Genomic DNA, 18,701 nt, shown 5'->3' with positions numbered 1-18,701 from the left:
ATAAACTGAAATTAGTTTTAGTACAAGTTTTTGGGCTTGATTGTCACAGCATACGAAAAACACACTAAAAACGCGTGTTTTTGGCCCTTATTTCCAAAAATTGGCTAAAAATTGAAATTGGACTTATATTGCTAGTTAGGACTTAAGATTTAGCTATGTTTCATTTGGCAAAACAGGACACTTATCATGTTTGCGTTTTGTAGCATCATGCCAAAACCAAAATATGGGGTTTAAAGCGATTTTTATCATCGATCCATTATTATGTCATGATTTATGATATAAAGTGTGCTTCAATTCCCGCTTAAATCCCAAGTAAGTTTGCCCCAAACTGCAGAAATGGCACAATCTTTCATCAACCCACAGTGGTGATATCCCTCTACATGCGTTGTTATTGACCGCTGTCACATGTTAGACAAATTCTGGTCAGTTGAACAGCATTTTGATTACATAGTTTAAATTGAATACTTAATACGATTAGTAATCCCATTACATTGATCTTTAATTGAACAGATTTATTTTACGCGAGAGATGGAAATGACCGGAGTCAATTTTCCAAATAGTGTGGTTGAGATACGTGTTTGCAATGAAGTGAAAAATCGTTTGGATTCTCTTTCCCTAAAAGGGTCGGTCACCCACCTTTTCACAATTCGTTTGTGGGACATGAGAGCACATCGGACACACCAAATTGCATTCTGAATACGAGGAATATCCTTCTGATATCAAATTTTGATATATTTTTTTGACATTCGCGACACAATACAAATTTCATGGCAAATTTCTAATAATTGAAATTTTGAAATTTTTGACAGGTGTTTTGGGAAAAATTTATATTTTCAATACAAAAAGTCACAATTTGCAATTGATGGTCGGCTTTTCATCTCAGTTACATACACTTCAAGTACATATCATTAGATTTATAAAGTTTACTTCGAGGACTGTTAAATGTCAAAAATGTCACAAATTAAAATTTTTAACAACTTGCCATAAAATTTGTATTGGGTCGCGAATGTCAAAAAAATCAAAATAATTTGATATCCGGAGGACATTCCTCGTATTCAAAATGCAATTTGGTGTTTCTGATGTCCCACAAAAAAATCGTGAAAACGTCCTATCCAAGTCTGTGAACAGTGGATTGTATTGTTAGAATTTGGATTCCATTGAAGTGTAACAGTAGCTATGATGCATTTATGCAATCAGGAAAATGCGCGTATTATGTTACTTTCTAACACTCTGCAGCTAATAATAAGGTATTTGCAATGCAAAACACATTTCATGGACAATTAGTTTTCCTAGAATACTTGTCTTTATGTTAATTTCCTCGGATTATAACGGTAAAACTCCGATTCGAATGAAGTAGGTATTCTTCGCTAAATCTGAATTTCATTCTATCATTCTTCCCATAATGGAACTTAAGAATATCTAACTAAACGCACGCACGCATTAAACGTACAAATTTCAATACACCTTAACAATTAAAACGCAGGTGGAATATCACGTTCCATTTTAGAATTCTATAGTCTGTCCCAAAACAAAAATGGTGCAATCAAAGTAGCTGATTTGCAGGCAGGTGCAATTGCGTTCCATAACATCCTATTGTTATTAAAGATGTTTTAGTTGGGTGTTTGTTTGTTTTTTTTTTTTTTTTGGGGGGCTGTTTAAACAAAAAATTTTAGTTCTTTTGCCTGCATGATTTGCTCATTCAGTGGATGTTTAAGATAACCTCTGTTCTTCCATGAAGTCCGAGTTTAGTCAATTGTGTTCCATATTTTGCTACAGCTAAGATATAGCTTTTGGATGTGAAAGCAATGCATAAGTTCACGTGTTGATAACAAGACAATGTGCCTTTTCAAGTTCTCAGTTTTGGTTTTGGTTCAGAAACTAATCCAGATATTAGGGTAACGATGCTGGAAAGCGCGAGAAATCTACCGTAGTCGAAATGCTGTTAATAGAGTTAGTCTATCCATTACGTAATTGGTAACAGTTGGACATCAAAGTTTAATCTGACGAGCTCATTTAAATACGAAAAGCCTATACGTGTGGCAATTCATCCAAATATTTCAATGCTCTACATTGTTCACATGGAAATAATTTTGTTATTCGAACGTGTTATAGCACACTCGCAAATGCAGCTGTGCTTCTTACCGTGAATATTAGCTAATATTGGATGGAGACATTTTAAGTTTTTTTGACTACTTTTACCAGGAAACTCGGCGGTCATACGATTACGTAATAAACTAAAAGGGAAACTGAAAATTGAACTGAATTGAATTGAATGTGTAAGAAACAAAATGCAGTTTTGAAAGTTGTACTTTGTCTCCTTAACTCTCACAAAGCATGTAGAATGTTGCATATAATCTTGTATCGTAACGTCAAGACCGGCGTCAAGATGGTATATTTTCAATAGCTTAGTGTTGTGTCTCAAACTCATTCCTGAAATGTCCTGTGCCCGGGTCCTGTGACACATATATACATCTCCCATCGTGACTTTAACAGGTCATTTACGGACATTTATGTGGATTTATGTATTACACATATCAGTGATATTAAATGAACCCAGCTCCATGACAGTCATTGGTAAAAGAGGGGAATGCTCTACCGGTGATTCTGACATTATGCAACAGTAACTACACGGTTACTACATGTACATCACGAGTGGAACTCATTGGTGTGCTTGTGTCTACAAAGGAAAGTATTATAATTTTATAATTTTAATTGACCTTTAAATGTAACTTTTCAAAAATTGTGAGGATGTGTATGGTGCTGTAACAAAACGAATACATTGTGTAGATTATAATCTAATCTACACTCCCTCTATTTGGTTTGTCATGAAGAAGTCAATGATACCATTTACCTCATATAATAAACAAAATATATATACTAGTACTAGTAGCATGAAATGTACAATTTCCATAATTATTTTCATTGTCTATCCCTCCCCTGTTCTGTTTATGGTTTGTTTGGTTCTGTTGTGTCTTCTTGTCTCCTCAAATAAAACCAATTATTTTGATCTCCAAATTGCAGCATCATAACCTAATAAACCATCGCACTAACTCCAGTCTTGTAATTGGATGTGGCTGGCGGAGACTGGTTTTTAGGTACGTCTCATTCAATCCGCCTCAGGACCCAGATTACCATAATTATAATTCTATTGAATCTACAAGACTCCTTCATTCCACCTTTATGCTTCACTATGAAAGAGTAGTTCAACACTTTAAGGTCAAGATTGAAAAACAAAACCCATACACACACCCCAAACACCCCCACACAATATGCAGATTGTAATTAGTTTTACAATTAAAATTAATGTTGATCGCAATTATTTAGAGAATAAAGGTATTGTTTTTAGCCACTGTCGTGCATCTATAATCTCATTTATATAACATATCATTTTTTGAAGTAAAACAACGAGGCAAAGCCGAATTGTTTTACGTCAAAAATAATGATGTCGCGTGTTATATGAGACTTCAATTCAAATAAATATATTTTTAATTTTAATCATAAGTATACCAACTTTAAATCAAATTAAATCCTACATTTTACAAGGAGTTACCTAGGGCTTAGAATCGATCAGTCCCGTTGTTGCTATGCACCTCCAATTGGTTCAAATATCGCGTCGAGTATCGCATCGACACACACGCTTTTAGTAGTGCTCGGTGGTGATATCACGTCATATCACACGCCTATGAACCAATAAGATTGCAGGACATTATGCAGTCATGTCTACAGCAGAATTCACCACGACCTTTGCAGGACTTAAACCCCATTAAACCAAGACAAACCTCATTGAAAACAGCTCAACTATGTTAAATCAATGATGTGTCTCATATCCATGGTTAAATCCACAAATACATGTTTCTGATTTACCTGTGTTATATTGCAATGGGCTGTGGTGAAATAGGTATCATGATTTCAGTTGGATGCACCATTACAAAGCAAACGCACAGAACAATACTGTGCGTGGCCTTTGTTTCCCAAATGAGAACAATAGTCTGCGTATTGTTAACCAGGCTTGTTGATGGTACAACTCATGTCAAACTTGTCAGAGTAATTATGATTGTATCACACAAGTAAATGAGAAACATGTGGTTTTAGACTTAACACGGTTTGGAAATAAGTTTTTCATTTTTAGCTCCCTATCGGGCAGTCAGAACTCCATATTTGGGAGGGCTCGACAACAATCTTCCCAAAATCGCATTTTAATAATATTTAGATGACCATAGAGGGAAAGAATTGAAATTTTTTTACAGCTTCTATGGCGAAAATTGATCAAACCGATCACCCGACGGTGTCCCTTCAAAGTTGGAGCTATCACAAGTCAGCTGTTGAGCACAATTTGCCATTTGAAATTCTCTCTTCGGAAAAATAGCTCGACAACAGCTTTCCCGTGACATTTTTTACTTCAAATTGTAGTATGTTATGGATGAATATTATAATTCACATGTGAGCCTCTATGGCTAATATTGGGTGAAGGGTTTCCCACCAGCTCACTAACTAGTTTATTGCCTATACCTACAATACAGTGAGTGAGCTAGAGGTCAATCATCAATTGGAGCGCCGTGTGTGCACTGAATAGGAAAAACGGACAGTAACTGCATAATACACTTTTTTAAGTTTTTAAGAATTCAAAGCATTCTACGTCAATAATACATTGAACATTGCTCACAAAACCTGATATTTGTAAATACATTATAGAGGTTATCCGTGTTCTATAAGCTGCATATCCTATAGCAGCGACTGCTATATCTTGTTTAGGGTTTTCAAAAGAAGTACCTGCATGTGCAACCATGACTGTTTCAAAATAGCCCGCCAAAGTCATGCAAGTAACGCCGAGGTCTTGCATTAAATTGGGTTGAATGAGGAATACTACGGGAACCAGCGCCTTTTGTTCGAAGTCACGCTTGAGTAACGTGGATAACCTCTATTGTCCTCCGCACCCTAATATTAACTACAACCCTTAACCATAACCCTAAACATTACCCCTAGATATGGGGTTCTGAGGGTGTGTTAGTACATCTATAACACTACTAACAATGGTGCCAAAATCCGAATTTTGATGATTTTTACGATCTTCCGGTCGATGAGCAAATCACACTGAATGCCTTTTAAGAACATATCTATTGCAAAAACAAGTTTAACTCCATTCAAAGAAAATAATTATTACATTAGAATTTTTATTCGCATTTCTCCTGTTCCCATGCAACAGACGTGCAAAAACCATACAATTTGTATTACTTGATTCAGAATTTTTTCTGATGGAAACAACACCCGGAAACAACACAAAACGCTAAGCTCAAAAGTTTCCATAATTCTAGTGTTAAGATCACCCTTAACGGGTACTTAAATTCCTCTTTAAAATAATTGCGAAATATTTAAACCGAGATTTATTATAACAAGACTAAACCTACCATACGAATACATCAGGAAAAAGTAAAATAAAATAAAATAAAATAGAGAGAAAAAAGTTCTTCAAACATTTGCCTTTACGACAGCAATGCAATGCACTAAGTATTCCGCTGAAAAAACAACCGATCTCAAACCAACAGAATCTAGTGCTCACGAATTACAAAGAAATTTGGGCTTCAAATTTCATTACTGGAGAGTTTAGTACTTGTGATGCAGATGTTGATTATTTTAAAGGTTGTTTGCTTTCAAATTTGGACGCATCAAAACCCGTCGACTCAGCGACAGGTTTACTTACAGGATGAATAGAAGAAATATCATTAGCTTTAAGATTTTAAAGAGGAAAGACTGTTAATACTTGAGCCCTGGGTTCAAAGTAAAACCATTTTTGATGTCAAATTATCAGTACAATAAATGCTGCGATTAATTCCGCCTCTGCCTCATGTTGAGGTTCAGTGGCAGTAAAATGTCACAATATTTTCTCAATTGATCATTGTCAATGATTAGGGTTTTTTGCTTTTGGTCTTTTTTGATTAATAATGACGTATAGGCTATAATAGCTATAAACACAACATAAAAAGAAAGTCCGCACTTGTGTAACAAGTGCTGCACCAAAACCTGATCTTGTTATGACATGTTTGATTGATAAGGTCGTGTGCAGAATCCTGTTAGCTTCAATACCAAATTTGCTACCAAACACTCTAAATTGACCAAGATTGATACCAGTATATGATATTTGGTGCATTTGTAAAAGTTGCAAATTACAAAAGGAGCACGCAGACTTGTAGAGGTGAATTGCAGAGCGCGACCACTGAAAACAACCGCTAGGTCATAAATCGCAACATGCCCTTTTGTATTCATAAGCATTGTAACAATCCATGCGTTTTAAATTAACAATTGAATAAACCGGGCTTGGGATAGTCGACAGGGACCATCGCGTACAAGCAAGTGTTACAAGGTAGAGCAATTTCGTCCGCGAGCATCATTTTGATTTGCAACTTTTGAAAATGCACCACCAAAGTTCATATACTGGTATTAATCTTTGTCACTTTAGAGTGTTTGGTATCAAATTTGGTACCAAATTTGAGCTAATAAAATTAATCATTGTTTGTAACTTAATTGTTGTAAAAACATGGCAGATTGAACTAATTTAAGAGTTGGCGTTAGTCCCAATGAATATGAAAAGAGCACATGGAAAACAAACGTGATAACCGGACGTGACACCGATTAATAAGAGCTAATAAGGTACATTGTTTGTGAAATTGAGAGTCCTGGTAACAGGCAAACATGATCAACTCCATTCAATACCAACATGGCCAATCAACCAAATTCATTGTTTTTTATTTCCTGTATTTCAATTTTGTCTAATTTATTGTACTCTCCATATTGATCTGTTCAATGGCATAATTACCTGTATATTCTCTATGATGTCCTTGACTAAAAGACTAACTTTTTTAGTTTTTATGCTCTGGACCAGAGAAGATTATCTTACACTTCCCATAATGCATTTCCTCCATTTCAATTTTCTGTATTGATTTGCTATGTTGTGCCACATGCTTGATATCAAGTGAACAGAGCACATACAATCTTGCAAAATATGTTTATTTCTTGACTAGCTACCCTTATTCAGCCAGTTTATTCTCAAAATGAAAACAAAGGAAACCCGTACAAAGTAATGGGAGCGCCATTTGTTGAAATGCGGAGATGTATTATGTTGCAAAGAATTCTGGGAAGGGTAAGATATCTTCTCTGGCTCTCTGGGAATTATGGACCGTTCACAAACACTTGTAAGGGGGCAAAAGAATTTCATCGCGAAAAATTTTCGGGCCCCCCTTTACAATTTCAGGCCCCCTTTTTTTGACATGAAAATTATGGGTCAACCCCATAGAAAAGCATATAAACTTAATTTTTCCAGGAAAATTTGTGGTCAATTTTTTCAGGCCCCCCTTAGGAGGGTCAAAAATTTTCAGGGCCCCCTATTTGCATCATGATCAGGCCACCCCTAACAAGTGTTTGTGAACGGTCCCTTAGGCTATAGTTTGATCAGCTCGGATTAATATCAATACCGTAAACGTTCGCCTAATGGCGCTTTTGGATTCTTAGAAATTTGAGAGCGCCATCCTTGTAAAATCTCAACAGCATTAAGGACACGTGTATGTTAAATTGAGCAACCTGGACATAATGCCCCAGAAAAAAATATCGTGACATGACCCAATACTTTAGGTCACTAGGTTAGTTGCTAGAGTAGCAAATGTTTTGGGGTTTCTTCAGGTATTCTTTCTCAAAGTGCCATTGGACTTACTTTGTAAATCGATTCATACGTTATACCTAACTAATTTTGGTATTTCTTTTTATAACATTGTAATTTCTTCATATTTTTTTAATATTCTTCAGTTCAAAATTACACCCTTCTATTGTCTGACCCGTTAGCTCAGTCGGTAGAGGGTGCGCCTTGAATGGTGAATGGTACTGGCTCGAATCTTGATTTCTGCCCCCACTTTTATGTGAAGAAGGGTCAAGAAATGTTTTTGGATTTTGTCCCCATTTTACGAACGAATATTGTGAATTTGTTTTAATTTAATTTTAATTTTCTTATTTTTTTTTAGATAACTAGGCACTGCGAACAAACGGCAACAAAAACCGCTGACAAAATTTGCTTCACCTGCTACCTATCAGTGCGTGATATATTCCACTACATTTAATAGTTAAATGACCTTTGAAAAATAGAACGGCCTCAATTAGCCCTAGAACTCTGGCCATAGTATCCGTTTTTACTTCTACTAGGGCCAGAGGCACTTACATTGAAAAATTTGTTGGAGATGCTTGAACGATCCAGTACAAAAAATGACAGCATTTCAATGCTTGATCGAGGTCACTAATTAACATGATAAAACCCACTTGCCAACACACAATCGCCAGTCATTTCTAAACATGCATTTATACTCAATCGCTTTTGGAGAAACCTGAATCGCACGCATGGTCAGTGTACTAAATCGCCGTCGTATTTGCCTAGTGAGCATGCGCATGAATCGCTGTTTTTCAAAAGCGACACGTTCACACGTAGGCCTATCTATATTGACACCCTCTGCACACGTAACTCAGTGTAGTTAGCGACAATGATTCAGTCTGATGATGAGTAACCCGTGGGTATAAACACAGCTTTGCACAATGACTAATTTACATAGGCACAAAAGACCGTGTTCATGTACCGTTACTCAGCCAAACATGGCAGAGTAGGTCCCGGATCTTCTGTACATGTTCCTATCTCCTCAACGTTATACCTTTCCAACAAGGAAAGAGATACGAAAAGCGAACGTCTAGCCTCAATGTTTCAAATTGTGTAACTACATTACTTTATTCATTTATGCATTATAAATGATCAGCTATTTTTTCTTTTCTTAAAAGGATCGAGCCCAAGTAGATCAGACCATTGATCATATAACTATCAGACCACGAAGTAGTTACGTAACTCCGTGATGGTATCGGAACCAAGCACTGTTTGTATGGCGATCATTAGGCTGAGTTCACATAGAAGTATACGGTATACGGTATTCGCTATACGAAATACGCTCATTCGATCAGGCTGAGTTCATATTGGAGTATACTATGTGAACTCAGCCTGATCGAATGAGCGTATTTCGTATAGCGAATGGCGAGTATGTCAGTTTACCCATTTTCTTCGTCTTATCAAATGCTTGTAACTTTACTTCTTGAGGTCACATTGCATTCAATGAGGTGTCATAATGTGCAGAATTAGTTAGTGCATCTATTAAAAAAATTAATTTGCCCACATATGGTTTAGGTTTTTAAATTAGGACGGTATACGTTGCACTAAAATCGAACACGCACGATTCCCACTATACTATACTATACTATACGCAGGTATACGGCCTTTTCGAATAGCTCTTATGTGACCCGGTAATATGAAATTACCTTGCCCGATTTAAGCTATACGCGTGCATCTGCAAAACGTGCATCTTATACCCGAATAGTATACTTCTATGCGATCGTAGCCTTATGTGACCCGGTACTATGAAATTGCCTTGCTCGATTTTAAGCTATACGCGTGCACCTGCAAAACGTGCACCGTATACCCGAATAGTATACTTCTATGTGAACGCAGCCTTACGATCACGCTATTTTGGTATGCCTTTTGTGTACTGATTGTTTCGATCGTGGTTCATTACTTAAGCTCGTGATACCGTTGACATAATAACATTACGTAACTTCGATACCGGGCTTCGATACTGAATAGTTGTTGAGTGCACATAATATGGAAAGCCATTGTGGTATTGTGTGCCTTCCAAAGCGCCTTATAACATGTTCTCATTGTGTTGTGGAATCCTAGCCAGTATTCAATGATAGCTATAGAGGCCTTGCGTTTATCGATTGGCTCCAAACAAAGGATTTGAACCGGTTTCTTCCCCGTAATCATGGCGCAGTGCAGTCCATTCAATCAAATGTTGTCATCAACCTATTTGATCGTAGTGCATTTTGTTATGTGTATGAGACGAACTGTCGCGGTAGATGCAATCATGCTTTTGTTGAATGCATTTGAATAGTCCGCGCGCCATATTTAGGGGATGATAAGTGATATGCACAGCCTCTATTCAGTTGGTCGTTGTATAATTTTGTTCGTTCACTCATTCAAATTTTATTTATATCATTTGAAGACTGAGCCTATTATGATACATCCTGCGTGGAACTGTTTCAAACAAATATAGCTAGGGATTATTGGGGCAGATGTTATCTTTTGAATCCTCTTAGAGGGCTATCATTTTTTCGGAAGGGGGGTCCCAAATTTACAAAAAGTCTGCGACAATAAAATTGTGCAACCCCTATTTCGGCAACAAACATTTTATGATCCCAAACCCCAAAATTGTATTGAAATCAGTCTTTTGAATAAAATAACACACTTTCTGTGGTCTTCGTGTGACTCCCTACATTTTGGTCACAAAACATTTTTATTATTCTTTCCAAGACTTTATGACCCCTGTATATTTGGGACCCCCCCCCCCCCCTCTTTCACACATAACAAATGCATATACAATCAAATAGGTTCATTACAACATTTGATTGAATGGATTGAGTTACTCTAAAATGAAACGATAAAAATAAAGAATCATGAAAAAAGACACATACAATAATAAAATTATATAAACAATGTTAAAGATAAAATCAAGAAAATAGAGAATAAAATTTCCTCAAATCAGAAAAAAAAATATTGACAGACATCATAATCTGTCAGAAATTACTGCATGAGATTCGAACCATCAATCTTCTCCACACGTTCTCTTTATCCTCGCACTATAGTCTAATGCTCTGCTCACTGGGCCACAAGGTATCAGCTGAATGATTACGGCATTATCATGAACAAGTTCGATCTTGTATGTGTCGATAGGTTTGACCCTTTAACTACACGTGCCCTTAATGATCAGTGATAATAGTTGGCTTTTACAGGGATGGCGCTCTATCATTTCCACGAACTCCATAGCGCCATTAGGCGAACGTTTACGGTATATCGAGAATTGAATTTTGACTTCTTGCAAGAAGCATCACAAATTATTAATTTAAGTTCTATATTTTGTCTACTTTCTTTAACACGATTATTACTAAACAGGTCAACTACCCAGCAAACACAAAAACGTTTTAAAAACGTTTTAAATAAGTTATATTTTGTCTTTTGGTTTAGGTAAAAACGTTTCAATAACATTAAAATGTCGGTTTGTATAAAGGTCATGATAACGTTTTAAAACGTTTTGTATGAAAACACACTACAACAATATTTTTAAATGTTTTGAAAAAATGTTATTGTAAACTATTTTTGCAAACATTTTTGCCAAATATTGTGTCAATGCTTAAATAACATTATGTTAAAATATTTGAACCCAGCAAACACAAAATTAAATGTTCTTCAAATGTTTTTTTCAAAACCTTTGAATAACATTTAAATGTCGGGTTATATAAAGGTCATGAAAATGTTTTTAAAACGTTATTGAAAATATTTTGGGCAAACATTTTTCGCAAAATATTTTTCAACCCCAAAATAACATTCTGTTTAGAATGTTTTGTATCAAGTTTTCAAGAATGTTTTTGGAATGTTATTAAAATGTTTTTATACCCTTTATATAACCCGACATTTAAATGTTTTCTGTAAAACATTTTTGTTTGCTGAGCAGTAGATTATCATAAAATGATTTTTAAGGTTATGAAAACGTTTTATAACCTTAATATACCCTTTATATAACCCGACATTTAAACGTTTTCTGACAACCTTTTATAACCTTTTGCGAATGATGTCGAAAACGTTTTGTGTTTGCTGGGTATGTCATTCTTAATGTGGGTCTACTTTTCGACGTAGTAGTGGTAAAAGCCTAACAATTTCCGCCGTTAATTATATCTGCGCTGTATGTTTTACGTTGTAGTGTTGTTGTTGTTTCCTTTTTTTCCTACAATGAAAGCTACATGCGCCATGTATATGGTAAAAAATAGAATATGGTAAAAGCATATTATTTTGTGATAATATCTTAAATTCTATTAAACTTGAAATCAGTCGGACATTTAACAAGTACAGTATCTGGGTTCCATGAAACCTTTACTGCAAGATACCTGTATAACTTTACCCCATAGCGTTAAAAAAAGAACTTTAAAATACGATAGAAAAGGACTGACGTCACAATTTAAATATGGGTTGTATGTGATTCTTAAAATAAAGGATGTTATTTTGTGATACATCTTTTAAGAATTTCTTGATATCAGTAGGACTCTTGACAAGTGTAGTATTGCGTTCCATGAAGCCTTTGCTGCAACATGCATTGTAGCGTTTTAAAAGAGAACTTTGAAATACGGTAGAAAAGGGTAATTAAGTCGTATGCGGTTCTTAAAATATGGTGAAAAGCCGTAATTTGTGTTGATACTATCTTAAATTCTTTGGAAATCAAGAGGACAAGTCGAGGGTTGGGAACCAAAAACTCACTTTATGGTTCTAAACCCTCGAAGTGTATTATTTACGTTCCATGAAACCATTATTGCAATATGGCTGCATTATTTCAATAGTGTTTAAAAAACTATACCAACAAATACGATAGAAAAGGGCGTAATAAAGTATTGTTGAGCATCTACACATTTTCTTTTAAGAGCAGTCCGTATTTGTAAGAATATGTAGGTGTACATTTCCATGAAAGATGCACGCGATAATTTCTAATGGATTTTTTAAGACGATTAAAGTAGGGTGTCAACGGGCTGAAGAAAGCGTATTGTATTGGCTATACTTTTGCGTATTATCATCCATGTATTTCTGAATTTCAATAGTGAATGTTACGACGCTTGGACAAAAACGTATTGTTTACATGGATATTTCATTTTTGTCTATAGTGTGTGACAATACATTGACAAAAACGAATAATTTTTCAGGGATTTTGAATTTTCTTTAATTTTTGTCTATATAGTGGGTGATAACACTGAAAAAACCCCGCATTATTTTCCACGGATTTTTAATTTTGTTTAATTTTTGTCTACAACAGGTGATGACACTTTGACAAGAATATATTATTTTCCATGGAGCTTTGAAATTTGTTTAATTTTCTTCTAAAGTGGATGCAGAGATGATGAGAAGAAATGCCGACACTTTGGCATAAAATTAATGGCAAACATAATTACATAGATAGATACATACATTTCGGGTATTAACGCTGCAGCATCAACACCGCAGCGTATTAAGCACGTATACAGAGTGAAAAATAAAGAAAGATGAACATTATGCAGAAAAAAATAATATGCATAATAACTGGGTCTTCAGAAATTGAAACAAAGCAATCTGTGTCCCCTTAATTAGACTACATTGGAATGATTATGAGTTAAGTTAGTAGCCAATATCATGACTGAGCTAATCACAAGTCTCTTCATTTCAATGGTGGACTCATTATTAGGTTGCCTAGTGCTATGACGTACCATATGACATTGATTCGCTTCTGCATCCCAACCATTGGGTATTAATTAGTAATGACTCTTTTCATACACCATTAGACAATTACATACACTTTGGTGAAGCAACAAACAAACGTTAAAAAATCGATGTTTCGCTTCACAAAGCAAATATTGATAATTTCGTACTAATGAACAGTTAATGAATGGAAGAAATCTGTGCGGTTGATTATCGAATAGATATTGTCTCCATAGATCACTGATTCATTTCGGGTACAAGCTATTATTTTTGTATTAAGATTCAATGGGCCGTCATATCAGCGCAGTCGGCCTTATAACATCAATGTGCCCTAGGGTGCATATAAATTGTGACGAAATCTACGAAGTATAATTATGAAGTAATTGCAATCACAACGGAAAATAATCACGACCTCACAGACCATGTACCTATATTATTCATAAAGAGAGAAACTACTGGGTACCGCTTCGCGGCCCGATGTCGCGCCTTTGGCTCCCCGCTCGTCTTAGTCTTTCTCAAAGACTAATAATAATAATAATAATAATAATGGACATTTATAAAGCGCACAAAACAAAGGGTCTCTAGGCGCTGCACAAAAGGAAAAATACCGAACTACAAACATCTTAAAAACTACAGAAGCATAAAAACCCATCAAAAATAATATCAATTAATAAATCTTAATCTACAACAGGATAAAACCAGCAATCATAATAATACACAAACATCAATGATGCTGAGCCAATTTACACTTAAAGCTAAAAACGACTAAAATCAGCCAAATATACACATGCTGAGATCATTTAAAACACAATAATCAATCATAGAGTACATAATCAGAAATAATGTGAAATAACATGGTTCGCGAGCAGTTCAGCAGTAAGCCTGGTTGAAAAGATGAGTTTTGAGATGAGTTTTAAATTGGTAAATTGTGCCGGAGTTTTTAATATGAGAAGGAAGAATGTTCCATAACTTTGGTGCAATCACCGAGAAGCTCCTTCCATAGGTAGTTGTGTGGCTGGAATGCTCGCGAAGCAAGTTCTGTGAGGAAGATCTTAAAACCCGACTTGGAGTGTACGCGACAATTAGATCAGAGAGATAGACCGGCGCCTGACTATGAAGGATTTTGAAAGTCAATAGCAGTATTTTGTAGGCTATTCTCTCTCTGATCGGAAGCCAGTGCAGCTGGTACCTAACTGGCGTAATGTGCTCAGATTTCTTTGTCAGCGTAACCACTCTGGCTGCAGCGTTTTGGACGCGTTGAAGTTTTTGGAGTTCTTTTTCTGGAAGGCCGGCGAAAACACAATTACAGTTATCTAAACGTGAGGTCACAAATGCATGCACCAATTTTTCGGTGTTTACAGAATCCAGGTATCGACGCAACTTGCCAATCCTATGGATTGCGTACGATGCACGCCGACAGACACTATTGACATGGCTAGTCATTGACAACTTCTCATCAAACAAGACACCCAAGTTGCGAACCTCCGCTGAAGAAGAAATGGTATTGTCACCAATAGTGATGGTCACTTCAGGCACGTTTTTGGCGTACCGAGACCTTACATGGAGCAACTCAGTTTTACTGTCATTAAGCATAAGTTTATTGTCAGAAAGCCATGCCCGGATGTCACAAATGCAGGCTTCAAGCTTAGCCAACGTGTTAGTACGCTCAGATGGTTTAATGATAACATACAACTGGCTATCATCTGCGTATGACATACATGACAGGTCATGAAGTTCAACAATGTCTTCTATTGGTGAAGAATAAGCAACAAACAATTCTGGACCAACAACTGATCCTTGTGGCACTCCCCATTCCATGGTCGTAGGATCGGACTCTTTGCCATCAATGAGAATAGATTGCTTTCTCTCACTGAGATAAGAAGCAAACCAACAATGAGCAGTTCCTCTCACACCAAAACGTTCTTTCAGTCGACGCAGCAGAATACCGTGGTCAACGGTGTCAAACGCCGCTGACATATCAAGCAAAACTAACACCGCTTCACCATGGTCATCAATTGCGTTCAGGAGATCATTGTTGACCTTAAGCAGAGCGGTTTCAACGCTGTGAAACCTTCTATAAGCAGACTGGCTTTTATTGTACAAGTCATTAGCACTCATGTAAGACTGAAATTGTGTGATTGCAGCACGCTCGATGATTTTGCTGAGCATCGATAAATTCGACACAGGTCGGAAGTTTTTCATGTCTTCAACGTCGAGGTTGGACTTCTTCAATAATGGTGTAACACGAGCATGCTTAAGGTCTGATGGAAAAACGCCTGATTGTAGAGACGCGTTCACAATGTCAGTAATTGGTGCAAGTAAATCAGGAAGCACATCTTTGGTGAGTTTCGCTGGCAGCGGATCAAGAGAGCAGGTTTTCACTTGGCTATGAGTGATAACCTTAAGCATATCTTCATTTGTGAGAGGTTGGAAGTTGGTGAAACTGCTCTTACATTCACGTCTTGTCATAGTTGTAGTTGCAGAACTTGACGTCGTAGCTGCGAGGTCAAGTGACATGCGAATTTTCCGTATACCTTCTCATCAAAGAACTTGGAGAATCTGTTGGCAAGATCTTTTTTACTGGAATGAGTGGGCAGAGCTTTTGATGGTTTATACGCAGACAACTTATCTACAAGACGGAACATTTGTCGCGTGTCTACAATTTGTCGGCCGTATCACATACTGACGTACATACTGACGTATTTGAATACGCATTTCGCGAAAATCGAATTTGAAAATTTAGCGATTTTTATCATTGCTGCATAGTCTGATTAAAACATTATTGTCGATTAAAACTTTGTTAAAAGTAATTACAAATATACCATATTTTCAATGTAATTCACTTAACACTATCAGAGCAGAACTTTATAAAAAAAAAAAAAAATTAAATAGAAATTCGTCATGCAAATACGTCACTATGTGAAACAGTTGAGCAAATACGACACTATGTGAAAAACACAAAATAGCAATTTTACCGTGCAATGACAAAGTCGCGCAAAATACGTTGCGCAAATAAGGTCACTATGTGAAACGGCAAATTTTTCAAATTGCATATACGACATACTGGGCTTGCGCAGTATAGGTGATCGGCAAATACGTCGTTATGTGATACAGTCATTTCAAGGTTTTGTAAATATGACATAATTAAATTAATTATCTTACTAATTAAGCCACTTTGAGGCATGGTGTCTGGTGAATATATAAAATTTTCTCAAAAATGGTAAAAATAGCGAATACGTCACTATGTGATACGTAATATTATACGGCCGACGAAATTTTCCCGTTCTGCTGACCCGCTCCCAAATTTGTGAACATAGGTTCCGTTTGTGTAAGTACTAACATGAATTTGCCCAAGCGTGGAAATTATACTTCACGAAATAAATGTTCCCTTTATCAATTGGAATCCCTTTGTAATTTACATTCTGAAGAAGCACATTTTAGTTCACTCCACCCTGACAATTTACTCCCTTCACTTTCCCACTACTTTACCACCCTGTTGTAGATATTTATTTCCCCCCTGAATACGGCTGTGAAAGCATTGTCATTGAGGCTGTATTAAAACAGGCCATATTCTCGCCGTATGAAAACTTCACTTGACATAACTACTATAATGATGAGCATTTGCTTATTGCGTTGGATAAGACGAGGGTCATTCAAAAAGTTCTACCTCCAACGTCACATCTCTAATTATTATTAAGATGTGTTGGTTAAAGCGAAATACAGATTTGGTACGTCCTAAACGGTATGAAAAGAAAGGCTAAATTTGATTAAAAAGGTTGCTTACATCTATGTGGAAATCGTTACAGATTTATTTTGAGAATTATTAAATATTATTGCTTTATTTTTGTTCCAAATACTTCAATAAAATATTCTAATGCTTCCAGATAGTACAGTTTTATTGTATGTACAGTTTTTGTATTTTGTAAGTATATTAAGTATAGTACAGTACAGTATGGTAAGTACAAGATTATTAACAACCTGTTCCATCTTATTTCCACGTCAAGATGTATCCATTGCTTAAAATAAGGATGTAATTACGAATTACCCTTAAAGGTGGTCTAGTCGAAATCTGGCAAATTTCACTGTGTCTGTTGAACCCTTCGGTGTTTTCTTCTCATATAAAACATGTTTTATTTTTGTTTGAAGTCCCAAGGCATGTCAGGGAGTTCAAATAGGTACACAGTATTTATCCTGAGTAAGCAGTTGGACAACCGTATCTTTTTTATCTTTATTTTATGGAGATTATCCGAAGCTACAGTATAATTACTAAACTGTTGGCTTCAGTTCTTAACAGTTTCCGACGTACGGAATCTGTATTCGCTTTAACCAACATATCTATATAAATAGATAATCAAAAATCAAGATTTTCATCAAATAACTTTTATTTTGTAGACTAGATTTACAAGTACAATCATGGGTAATTTCAATAACAGAGATGTAATGATGGAGGAAGAACGTTTTGAATAACCCTCGTATACATATACAAATAATGAATGTTTTAAGGAGTGCAACGGTAAGAATATTTTCATACGGTGAAATATGGACTGTTCCATTTAACGAGGCTTTGTCGAGTTCAATGGAACAGTTCATATTTCAACGAATAAAAATATCCTTTCCGTTGAATGAATAAATAAATAAATAATTTAATATTTTATTTTATATAACTCATATAAGAATTCCTTTTCTTCTACTTAATTTTATAAATCATCGGGAAAACAAAATAAAATTCAAATATATCTAAACTATATTTATTTTAGAAGCAACACCCACACCTATAATTGACGAGTCAAGGTGGTCATCGCTCGCGTTTGTCAGCGTTGCCATGGTAACTCCGCGTGAGTGCAATGGAAAATCGACTGCAATTTTTTTAAACAAACATCAAAAACAATCAATATAAAATTGCTGAACGAATGACAAGAATCTGTGTATGAATTATATAACATTAAAAGTTTTGTACACATATGTATGACAGAAAAATAAAATACAAATACATTTGATATCAATGCACAAATACAATGAAGTCCACATTATATCGGACTTTTAGTACATTTTCTTGGTTTTGTTTATTTACCGAGATGTTACCAAGAAAAATGTTCAATGTCAAATTGAAGTCATTTTCAAGGGAGTATTTGTTTCTATATGTATGTTTCAACGTAAGTTGTAGTTTATAGTTGTAGCTTTGCATCAATATTGTACGGTTTTCTCTCTGTGCATTTTTTGTTTTTGCAAAGGGCGTGTTATCAGAGACGATGTAGAGGCACGACGCGACAGGGTTGATAAACAATATGGTCCTTTACCTTTGACCTTTGTAGGACCAATATTCCATTAAGAAGCATTAAGAACCAAAAGTGGTGAAACT

Source organism: Amphiura filiformis, chromosome 5 (assembly GCF_039555335.1).
Source record: "Amphiura filiformis chromosome 5, Afil_fr2py, whole genome shotgun sequence".
In the NCBI taxonomy this organism is placed as follows: domain Eukaryota; kingdom Metazoa; phylum Echinodermata; class Ophiuroidea; order Amphilepidida; family Amphiuridae; genus Amphiura; species Amphiura filiformis.
This window is presented reverse-complemented; position numbering follows the sequence as displayed.